Source organism: Cydia fagiglandana, chromosome 9 (genome assembly GCF_963556715.1).
Source record: "Cydia fagiglandana chromosome 9, ilCydFagi1.1, whole genome shotgun sequence".
Classification (NCBI taxonomy): domain Eukaryota; kingdom Metazoa; phylum Arthropoda; class Insecta; order Lepidoptera; family Tortricidae; genus Cydia; species Cydia fagiglandana.
The window spans coordinates 10,422,941-10,435,291 of record NC_085940.1 but is presented as its reverse complement, the minus strand read 5'-3'; the positions used below and the strand labels follow the sequence as shown (position 1 = coordinate 10,435,291).

Here is a 12,351-nt window from a genome sequence, read left to right as displayed (position 1 = left end):
GTGTGGGTGTATCATTTGTTAAGGTTTTGTGTAACCTGTTCGAAGTCGGGGCGGGTCGTTAGTTAAAATAATATTTCTCGCTCGCCAACAAACTGCATTTTAAGTAGTTTGGCGAGTAACTTTAAAATTGATTATGTATACATATGTGCCATTGTAACAAAAAAAATGCTAAGCATATAAATTGTGACCGCATTTACAAGTTAAGTTCTATTGTAACCGAAAAACTAAACAAAAGAACTGTAACGATTTTTTGTTGGCTTGTAAAATTGCTCGTTTAGTACCTACTAAAGTCGTTAATCATCCTGAATTTGCCTTTCTAATTTTGAAAAGATATTCTTTAAATTAACTTGGTTTAAGTACTTATAGATTAGCGGAAAGTTTATTCAAAACACTTAAATAATCGTTAGGGATTATACAAGATTAAGCATATTATCACCGTGAAAACCCGTGAAACCCGCCTTGGTGAAAACTAGTTTAGACTAATTGTTTAAAAATATATTTCAGTGACAAATAGTTTTTACAAAACGATGCAATCACAACTTTATTTTTAATAGCGGGAAATGTTGCATACTGCGGGCAGGATATATTTTTTGAAAAGGGAAAACTTTCAGTCACATGTGTCAGATAAGTGTCAGTCATTTGGATCATGTTTTGAAGTCAAAAATGTAATGAGAGCTTCGTTTATATAAGTTTACTAATATATTCTGTTGCTGACTATAATATTTCTATGCTTACCAAGTATTTAATTTAATTTGTCATCATCATTTTATCGCCTAAAAGATGTCATTGTATCATAATATCCCAAGAGTCACTAATGTGTAAAATTAAATATTACATTTGGAGTTGGTCTAAATATATAAATAATTAGGGGCTGCTAATTTTCCTAGCTCCTACGTGACTAGTCGAAATTTCAAAAAAACATTTTAATCCTATCAAATGCTTTAAGAGTTTGCTGGTAAGATCCTTATTAGTTATGAGTATGCGCCCTGCCCGTTACCAATTAGTTATACTGCCAATGTCGATCGATCGATAACGTTTGGTTCTATTGCACTGGGAATTCCCGATCATTGCTCTTTCTATTGGCTTTTTAAGTATCTTGAACTTATTTATAGGGTCGAATGTAAGGGTATCGCACTTTTGTCTTGAGGCACTCTGTTTACTGGAACTAGTACTTGTTATTCCGCAGTTTTCAAAACTTTACTCAACGGAGTAGTAACTTTACGAACTGTGTTGAGGTTCACGTGTTTAACCCAGGTGATCATTCAAACAGTACACTCAACAGCATAAAATATAATAGGTTCAATCTGTATCATAATAAAACTACTTATTTATGCTACAATGTATTAGAATATTTAATACCTAAGTTTTTATAACAATACTTTTGATAATCGATATTAAACATAACATGTCGCTAATAGCGACTAAAAATTCAAGTGAGTGAAACCGTTGTCGTACAAAACATTTTAATACTTTCGATGTAAAAAAATGAAAACTTCGTTACTTGGAAGATAATATAAAAATACTTGTTTCAGTGTCAAAGTCTACATATCAAAAATTATGCCCCTCATAATAGATACTTACACTGAAAAACCGTTCAGATTCGCATCGTTGGCTGAAAAATAGGACTCGTATCGGAAAATATCACCTGTCTGCGTTATTTCGTAAGTGCCACACTTTTTAAACCGTCTCAATTTAATCAAATTCAAATCATGTTAACGTAAGTGCGCCGCGGAAAGAGGATTCTGAATTATGCACGAAACCACTATCCGACAGAGCTGTACCGACACTTCTTAATAAGAACTGTTTCCTCTATATCGACGCGACGCTCGAAAAGAGCGCGACAGTTTTCCAACATTTCAATTCCTCAATACCACATAGTCGTATGTTACAACAGCGTACTTGCAATACCAACTTTAAGCTAAGCGTAATAAGGTTTATATTACGATATAAAGGAGAAAGGAGATATGATGTGTAGGAAGGAAACAGTCGATTTCTCGCGTAATACTACGACTAAAGCACGCCTCCACTCTTAGGGTTGCCATGTGCCAGGATCTGCTGGCACTTGAGACGCTTTATATTGGCTTCAAGAAGACAGGCCCGGGATTAAGTTAGCTCGCTGTGTTTCACAGAGTTTGTTGTGAAAATCGAAAATTTCGTGGGTAGGTATATTTAATATATGTATATATATATATACACAGCTGCAAAAGTGCATGCTCACTTTATAAAAGGAATTCGTTCATAAAGCTCGCTGTACCAATGTGAGTCGAGACCACAGGATAACCAGGATTATATGGCCTCATATAAAATACTTACACTCCGTATATGTATATTTACCTTACATTATTCTACCTCTGATTTTAATACTATCGACGTGATTATTTTATTGCACCATGTAAAATATTATACGCTGTCACGGGTAGACAGTCAGACCTTGTTGATTACGGACATTTAACAAAAATGTAAGTGACGTAGGTCATTAAATTGTCCTATAATTAACATAATAAAGCGTTTAAAACGCGTTTTCACATTGGCCGATCCAATATCCGATGTAAAATATTCAAAGATTAGCTGTTAACCTTCCTAAATGTTTAAAGGATTCCTTGAATTAATCAGAATGTACTGTATGATTTCTTAAACTAGTTAAATATTATGACTTAATTTGATCTTGTATATTGTGGTCGCTAATGGCCTCATCTATTCGAGCGACCTTAAATAAAAAATTAGAATAGAACAAAAGATGATCGTAAAGTAAATTATAATTTATGTCAATGGAACATGATTTAGAGGCGTTAGCAGCCCTAGACGCGCCGCAGCGTTACAGTAGGAGTTGAATTATTAAAGCCTTCCCCGCGGGGACATGATACTAGCAACATTGGCACGTACCACGAAACTGTAACCACTGGAAATCTAAATTTGATAGCGCGTGCTAGTTGAAATGAATGGGATAGTAACCAAACCATACCAACAAAGCAAAATTAAAGAAATATAATTATATTAGCGATTGGAGAATCGCACATTTAAAGATGTCGTGCCCAGGCCGAGGCGTCCGACATGTCATATTCTATGACGATTGATCGGGATACGTGGATTACTTTCCATAGAAAATTCGTAACCATATAATAACCATGGAAAAATTACTGTCTTGGGTAAAACTTGAACTCTAAGCTTAAAAACATCGTTCGCAAACGTTTCTGGTTGTTAAAAATTAAAATTTGTTACCTGTTTTTACAATTGAAAAACGCCTTCTGTTCACTTTTACGGAGCATTATCTTTCAATTTAGTTTTTTGCTGTTCGACGTCATTTATAAATAGCTTGGTCAAAAACGATTACATTTCTAAATGTGATATTGCGAAAGTTTCAACAGTTTTCTTTTCGTGAGTTTTTGTTAGTAAACAGTGGCGGTATGGGGTTCCCGTTTTCCTGCGGAAAGATGCCATTGATAACACAGCCCCTATTATATAGCCGTGGCTCACGCGAACTCGCCCAACTCGTAAGTGGGTACTCCAACTATTTCTTAGTCACAAAACTTTCGTGAGACACAGACGTAGTAATTACACGAAATACGTCATAATTAAATATATTAAATGAATGACCCGTTATTAATAAATTATAATATTTATTAGTCGTCTAACTTTTTGAAAAAAATTGTAACACCGCGGTTTGTTAAAGATCACAAGAAAAACACACTTAAGTGTGCTACTGCTGTATTCGAACTTCAAGATATTGACAAGAGACGACACGTACTAGATACGTTATAGTTTAGATATCAACTAGTTCTCTTTTGCAGCGCAATTCTGGCAACCAATGTCACTTTTACGTTATATAGGTTAAGATATCTATCAGATGTGAATTGGATCTCTAAGTCATATCCTGTGGAAATCGTTCAAGAGTATCTCCAGGATCTCGCAAATGTCAAATTTGACATGTTAGATCTTAAACATATCGTTATCGTATCTTGGTGATGTCTAAAAGATATCTAATAGATGTTTATTTCAAAATTCGAATCGGGCCACTACACCCTTTATCCAAAAAAATGCGTGTGGCGAACTACTTTCGCTTTGCGTCCGCAGCAGACACTGTTCACGTGGTTCCAAAATATTGATCAGACAATTTCATTAATATTCGTTAAACTTTAATTATTGACAATTCCATTGAAATTTTCTTGAACTCGTACAATTACCCCACATGCGTACCCAATAGCTTGCGGACTTTTACCCGCACGGTGGCCGAGCTAGTGCTAACCCTAGTATTTCAATAAAATTTCACCACTGAAAACGGGGTCTGGTAAGTATATCTTCTTAAAGTCTTTTAAAATAAGACATCGATTTTAAGATACGATATGTAATGTACCGATGCTCTTACGCTGTACTCTCTGTTGAAAAAGTAGTTTTCTATCAAAGCAGGTTAGTAAACAGCTTTTGATCACCAAACAACACTCGTACTAAAAGAGACTCGAAGATTCGAAACAAGAAACATTGCGTTCCGATCATGTTCCACATTTAAATATTCTTTATCGGAAGTTGTTACTAGTTTGTAAAACTTCCAAGCTTTGAATGTTTGCTGTGTGGAATAACCTGCAAGCTGCAACTCTTTACCGCGAAATACTTTCAAATCTCGCGTAGTAAACAGGAAAAACACGTCCCAAATATGGTGTTGCATTTCGTTTTGAATAATGCGCCTTATAGATGCGTCTGGTGACCAGAGGGCTGGCAGCTACTTCGGCCAGAGACTAAGTCTGGCCATCCAACGAGGTAACGCTGCCAGTCTACTGGGCACCATAACTCATGACAGCGACCTAGGGAGCATTTTTTATTTATAAGTACGAGTATATTATTAGTTTTATATTCCATGTAGTTTAGTTTTATTATTGTTTAGTTTGTATTTTTTGTCCCAATAAAGTCTCACTTTTACATGCTTTACTAAAAGGGTAGCATAGTCTGTGTCATTTAGGTATTTAAAAAAGTGTAAACAAAATCTACCCGGAAATGCCTTCTTAAGCCAGTTGAGGGTAGATGAAAACATTACAAGATCAAATAATGTAGGTTAAAGTCAGGTCGATCAGTGATAGATCCAGGCAGTTTTGTATTTGGTTTAACCAACCAATAAATGTTATAACTATCTGAAAATGTACAGATTATGTGTTTACTTTTATTTAAGTTACATAAAGATACAGAGTGTAGGTGAGTGACATTTATGATATTTAAAAGACGGGCAGTCGGATACTTATATCGATTTTGTGGGTGGAGACGCGAGACAGGCCACGTTTATTATGAAGACATAAATATTTTACTCTCCCGCATTCGCAGTGGGATTTCTATTCGCAATCATTATTACGTAAAACATCTTAACAATTTTTATTAGAATGAAAGAAAGATTATGATCTGATTAAGTTTCTTTAGGATGATCTTAATAAATTTGGCAGAATATTCCAATTTTTCGAGCAATAAGATAAAAAGTGAAATTTTACGATCAACTTGGCGTAGCTCGGGCGACGATAAATGAATTAACGATAATGAAATGAACAAATCGTGATTAATCTTAAAATAGGCTTTTTTAAATAATTTCACATCGTTATACCGGGTGTGGCCTGTAACACGAGCAAATTATTAAAACATAGATTGTACTCCTCAAATGGTGACACTTTTGTTCAACAACTTTTGAAAATTATGAAGTATAAAGACTATATTTTTCATACATAATAAATATTATCTTCAATGGACGCCATCGCCACGCCATATCATTGTGATTGACGTTGCTTGTCACGCCTTAAACATAACAGAATTCGCAATACATTGCGTGTTAGAATAAACTTTAATCTGTATTAAAAATCAAACCACAAGTTATTTTAAAAAGTCGCTGAACAAATGTTGGTCAATATGAGGAGTACAGCCTACAGTTTAATTTTTTGCTTATATTACAGGCCACACCCGGTATATTGTATTATAACATCAGCAACATCACATACAACGCAGACAGAACTAAGGCCGTTGAAATAACTCTGAGCATTGTAGTATCTAATGAATACCCACAACACAAGCCTTCTTGAGTTTACCGTGGCACTTAGTCGATTTATGTAAGAATGTCCCTATAATGTTTTCGTGTCGCTGGATTACGATTTTCATATTTGTCAATCTTATTTGTTAATCTATAGTCTAACATGAATATTATTTTCTATGAGGCTAAGACTACAAGTTTGCATCATTATCATTACTATGCGCTGTGGTTATCAGTGGTGTTAATTACAATTCTTTTAATATTTCGTAGCGCGCGTGCCGTAGCACCATCCCGCTTGAGTTATTGGCTGCGTGCAGTGCATGAGAAATCGAGGTGCTACGAATTTTCGTAGCACCGTAGCATATTGGAATACCGTAGCTACGATCCAAACAAATCCCGATTTTTGTGTGGTATTCGCTTTATTTCAACTTTGATTATTATATTTAAATAAGGTGCTATATTCTAGCTGCGATAAAAACTTTAAACCTTTATTATTAATGAGCATTTATTTAAAAAAGTAGTATTTTAACACTATTGAATAACTCTCTGCAAGTATACAACACAGAGATAGTAAAATAAACGTGTACAAAGGCGAACCTTTCCCTTTAAAGGATAATGACATTTGACTTAAAATAAAATAAAATAAAAATAGCCTTTATTCCACCATAATTACATTTTTTTTTTACATTTCCTTTGCATGCATAATTACATTTTTAGTTGCATAATTATTATATTATTTCATTTTGTTGTATTTAAAATATAGAATTGTATAAGATACTAGTATAGGTATTATTCATAAAATATAAAAGATTCAATTTGACATTCAATTTCGATTCCATTTCCATTATCTATTTTTATGACAGTCATTTACATTTAAAGCTATTTTTACTATTATATCTATGAAATATATCATATTAATATTGGTGTAAATTTATTAATTACCAGTAGACATTTGACTTATCACTAATATAACCCAGAACTGTCTTGATCATGAAACCAGAATGTAGAATTAGCAATTAGGTATAAAACAACCTTATAAGACTGATCTCTAAATGGTTTCTTATCGCATTGCAAAAATAAGTTTAATTAGGTAGGTATATTTTGATAGGCTTTGAATCCAAACACCTTTAACTATGTAGGTAGTAACAAAGTGTGTACTAAAAATTTGTGTAGGAGTAGGTATTTGAAATTTTCACAACGGCCAAGTCTACGACTGCACAAAATAAAAGGCAAGAATTCAACGGCATCACAGACGACTTAAGAGCTAAAACATTTTTGAATTTCAGCTAACTTCAAAGTGAAATGTTTTATGTTATAGCTTAAGTTTATGTAGGCACGTCACATCCATTAAGTTTGACTGCTTAAGTATATATGTTCAAGCAGAAGTATATTTATCTATAGCCTAAAAACCTACTAAGCATTTATGTAACTTTGCTAGCCAAAAAACGTTATTTCTATTTATTTATCAAACTTATAATATTTAACTAGCATTTTAAAAGTTCCTTCACAAGCCCCCGCTCATTTATGATTTTGCTGCTAATGGAGTTTGGACTTTAAAGTTGTTGCTCTCGAGTGACGCAGATCCGACTGCGTCATTTGCCACTTTATGATTGTAAGGCTCTTATATATACACAGTTTTATACTTTTACGGCACTCTGCGGAGTTACAACTCTGTAGTAAATGTATAACAGCCCTTAAAAGGTTATTTCTAGGTAAGTGACATTCTGACCCGTATATCGCTGCATAAAAATGCAGTTTAAATGCCACTTTTCTTCTTAAAACTGGTACGAAAATCAAAGGATTTTTTTTTATCGATTGTTTGATTTTATTACAAAAAATGTTAGATGTTTTATGTTCAATTAAACTACATATTATGTTAATAAAATAAATAGTTTTTTCGTATACTTACAAGAAATAATAATATAAAATGAAACCTAATACTCCTTTTTTCAGTCAATAAATTTCATTACATTTCGTTTAAAAGTTATGTTACTTGTAAGTTAATTGTTAGTATATATTCCGCTTGTTTTTTAATCATGATTATTGAAATTCAGCCTCATTAACAAATAAACCACGAAAAAGTTAACTATGAGATTTTTATCGCAACGGATTAAGATGGAAGATAACCTAATTTTGAACAGTGCTTAGAATTCTTAAGAGTTGGCACTTATAAATCGGAGGCGAGAGGCTAGCAAATATTACTCAGATTAGAGCAAACTTCACGAGAGTCGAGAATGTCTCTTGTTAGGCTAATACTCATTTAAATGCTCAAGTCGTTATTCACTCCTCCCATTTCCAATAATAGTCTTAAACGTGTTTTACGGTTCGACTTAAGCTGCAAAATAAATTCCGGTTTGTGAATTTTCGTGAATATGTCCCGATTATGGGCGCATTATGCGGATAATTTGGTGGAAAATAGTTTCTCTTCGACAATTTCCCTCGTCCTTTTCATATTCATTCCGGATCCTGTTGGACATTGACATACCTATATACATATATGAGTGTTTATGACGACAGGGTATCTTACACGTGTTTCGGCGTTATTCCTACTTAGGATCTGGCACGTTCCATTTGAATGCCCGTGTCCAAAACACGTTCACTTTACCTATCTCTATTGTACCTGCTAATTTACAAACAGACTTAAATATACGGTAGGTACGACACGTTCCATCGCCCACACTGTTAATTGCCCATCGGTAAACCTTATTACAAAAGGCATAAGGTCCACCAATGGACAGGTAAGAGTGTTGATGTTTGTACGTAGGTATTATTTGTGAGAACCTTAACATTGAAACTGAAACAATGTATTAATAATGGAAACAAACACGTCGCTTATGTTATTAATTTCAGATGGTAAAGACATTTGAAGGTACGCAGCCGGCAAAAAATGGATAAAAATAATAGGTGTAGGTATAAATAGTTTAATAACTCACCGTACCGTCTTTGCAAAGCACTCGTCGTAAATATGTACATAGAGCGTGAGACAATGTATATTTAATTTCTGTTTATTTGATTTGAAACTTAAGGATCGGCGCGCGGCGTTTTTGTTTTCTATGACATGACAAGGCGATTACATGATGCTTTCTATAGAGAATGATGCGCCGGAAGCTCTGGCCCGGACACGGCCCGGTCTAACGTGAGTCATCCTTTAAGCATCCTTTGGATTAAAGTTTAAAATAGAACGTTTCACACCGAAACTGAAACATTTTTGTTTTAATGTATATTGCATCTGCATCCTCTTAAATCATACATTCCAGTTGTTTCGCTTTGTGCAACTATGCAAATGCATATTTTAAGTCAAATTCGTGCTAGTTTAATAAAATTTAAATTTATTTTATTTCCTCGAAATAAATTTAACCTCACGAGTTTTAAGTAAATGTTAAGGTCCAGTAGCCCAGTGACAGGTTTTAGGATTGCTAATGATTTTTTGCAACCGTATTGTGATCTAAAAAAGTGCTACGACCTTTCAATAACTCTGTATTCTGTTCCTACTGCACATCAAAGTAGAAGCCTATTATTTTTAATTAACAACTATATAACACCCCTTAATTTTTGCTACTGATCTGTACAATTCTACTTACTAAGTACTTCTTTCTTACGTCGGAATAATACAACTTTCCATGGGTTGTGCTTGTTAAGACCTAAGTAAGCGTCATGTAGTGTATATATGTTCCTACGTGATGTATGAAAATCTACATATAATATATACTCACGTGTATACACACCTGTGATCCGGCCACAGATCACGTACGTACTAGATGTAGCATAGACGGCACCGTTTACGATCTGTAATAGGTATACTGTAAACATGGGCTAGAACTTTAAGATACGTCAGTTAAAAGATCTAGAAAAGATATGAATTAGATATGTCAGTGTCAAAAGTGACGTTTTTGTTTGAAGAAATGTCACATTTGACACTGACTTGTCTAATCCATATTTTTTATGGATCTGTTAACTGACGATGACGTATCTTACGGCGCGATTCGGGAAATGAATTACATCTCTACTAGACCTCAACAAGCTACGATATGGATAATTTAAAGATATTTGTAAGAGAGATATGTCAAATTTGACGTTTCCGCGATTCTGGAGGTCCTCTTGAACGATTTCGACAAGTTATGACTAAGATATCCAAGTCACATCTAGTCGATATCTAATGTAAATCTAGTTGATCTCTATATCGTCTCTAGATCTTGTGATTATCTCGTTTCCCGAATACGCGTGTTAAATTTTAATTGAGCCGTATGTCACTTTTCACACTGGCATATCTATAATCCATATCGCACGAGTATCTTAGCCGTCATATTTGAGGTATCTTAATGTTCGAATCGGGCAGTCTGTCTGTAACAGTCTGTCTGTCTATGGATCCGGGAGTCGGAGCGCCACGTGACGCCATAATAAGGAATATTTATCAAAGGCATTGCTTACCTCTGTATATCTCGAGCACCTCGAGCCTCACAAATTATTGCCGTGAGCACCTGTGCCGTGCATTATACAATACCAGTGCCATTATGTTATGTGACTTATGTGTCACATTGTCAATGGTGACGGCGGAATTAAATGTACATTTCAAATGTGTAAGACGCTGGTTGCAGTGCTTATAGTCATTGCTCTTGTAACTGACTTTAGGAGCTACCGCTTACGGAGAATTTGATTTCCCTACTAGAGTTTAATATGTAGGTACATATTTCTAATTGTACTTGTGTTTGTCGTGGTAAGATCTAAATAAATAATGCTTTAAAGTTAGCCAGATTATTAAGCCGATTAAAAATAACTCACTTAGGGTTGAACGTCATACATAGTTATTACAAAGCCATTTTATTAGCACACACAATAGCGCAATGGCGAATATTGAGGATTTTTTTACTCTCGGTCGGTCGAAAAATTGTTTAATAATATGAAAACACATAGAGGAGGTGTCTCGAATATTCGAGAAAAAGGTACTCTTTTTTCTTAGGGTACTAATAAGTATTTAAAAACAAATATACTTTAGGTCCCCCAACCTTTTACCAAACGTTCACCATCAAAATGGGAATTCTAACGTCTGAAGCGGCTGTGAATGATTTCAATTGACATTCGCTCATTGGCCGTGGAATTGCAATCGGAAATACCGAATGAATCCGTTCGATTTGACGATGACGTTCACTCCGGAACGGCGGATTTCGTGCCTCGGCTCGGATGGACGGTAATTATGTCTCGATTCACTAGCGACTTGGATTTCATCAGTTTATTCATAATTCATGATAGGTAGGTACTTCAATGCAATTGTGGTGTACAACCAAAATATACAAGTATCACTATGTGGGTTGCCTTAATTTCTATCTCCATCTTTATAGCAGTAGGATTATAATCTTATTAAAAATGATAATAGTCAGTGGTGATGATGGTTGCATGACACAAATTATTATGTGTACAGTACCTGCAATAATATGTTACTCTTCGAAGGCCGCAAAAATATGTGACACTCTCTTATATTTTTGCGGCCTTAGTTGTGTAACATATTATTGCAGGTGACTGTACACTAACTTAAATTAACAGGGCCGAGGTTTCAAGGGGAATTATCATGTCTTACTTAATAAACAAAAAAAAGTTTTTTATTTTATATTATACACAAGGTACATAGTTATTATATAAATTCGTATAAATATGCTAAATATCCGTTCCAGCTTAATTGGCCGTTCATATATTTCAATTATAAATATCGGCATTTAAAATCTACTTCTATTTATTGTGACGTATGTAAACTGGTTTACATTTATAAGCACACTTCCGCTCTGTCTGATACGCACGCAACTTACGCTAATTTGGGGTACTATAACGCACGCATGTTTACGTCTTATGTAATGAAGGTAGTTCTCGGAATCGGGGTAAATTCGGCAGCCCGTGTAAGATGGTTTACTCGTGTAAGTAGGTCAGAATTGCCGAAAGTTTCTACCGCCAGAGAGTAGTGTTAAGTCAATATTATTTCAATTAAATGTTTTAATTTTATTTATAAGGCTTTAAACAGGTGAGACAGGTCAGAGTCAGAGGGGTAGTGCTCGAGGAAACGTTTGAGGATATGGAACCGAGTATTAAGCTTAGACATATAATTATTTAGAAATTTAAATCAGGCAACAATGTCCATACTACTAATACCTTATAATATTCGATGGAGTAGTTACAGCGTTTTAGTACTTAATAAATAATTAGGCTGCTTATCAATAAATGACAATTATTACGACCATGTATTTTATCATTTCAAAAAAGTTTTGAAATTTACTATTATTAAACAGTAGTAACGTGTCGTGATTAATATTAAATATAGTGTTCGACCGAAGTTTAATTTCGGTTTTGGTTTCGGCAAAAAAATCATGTTT

General features: G+C 34.4%; 1 protein-coding gene across 1 annotated transcript in view; it reads left to right on the top strand.

Annotated features, from left to right (window-relative positions):
- LOC134667396 (inactive rhomboid protein 2) overlaps positions 1-12,351 on the top strand; it is a 193,607-nt gene that overhangs the window by 136,869 nt on the left and 44,387 nt on the right. The gene's annotated exons all lie outside the window — the stretch shown is intronic.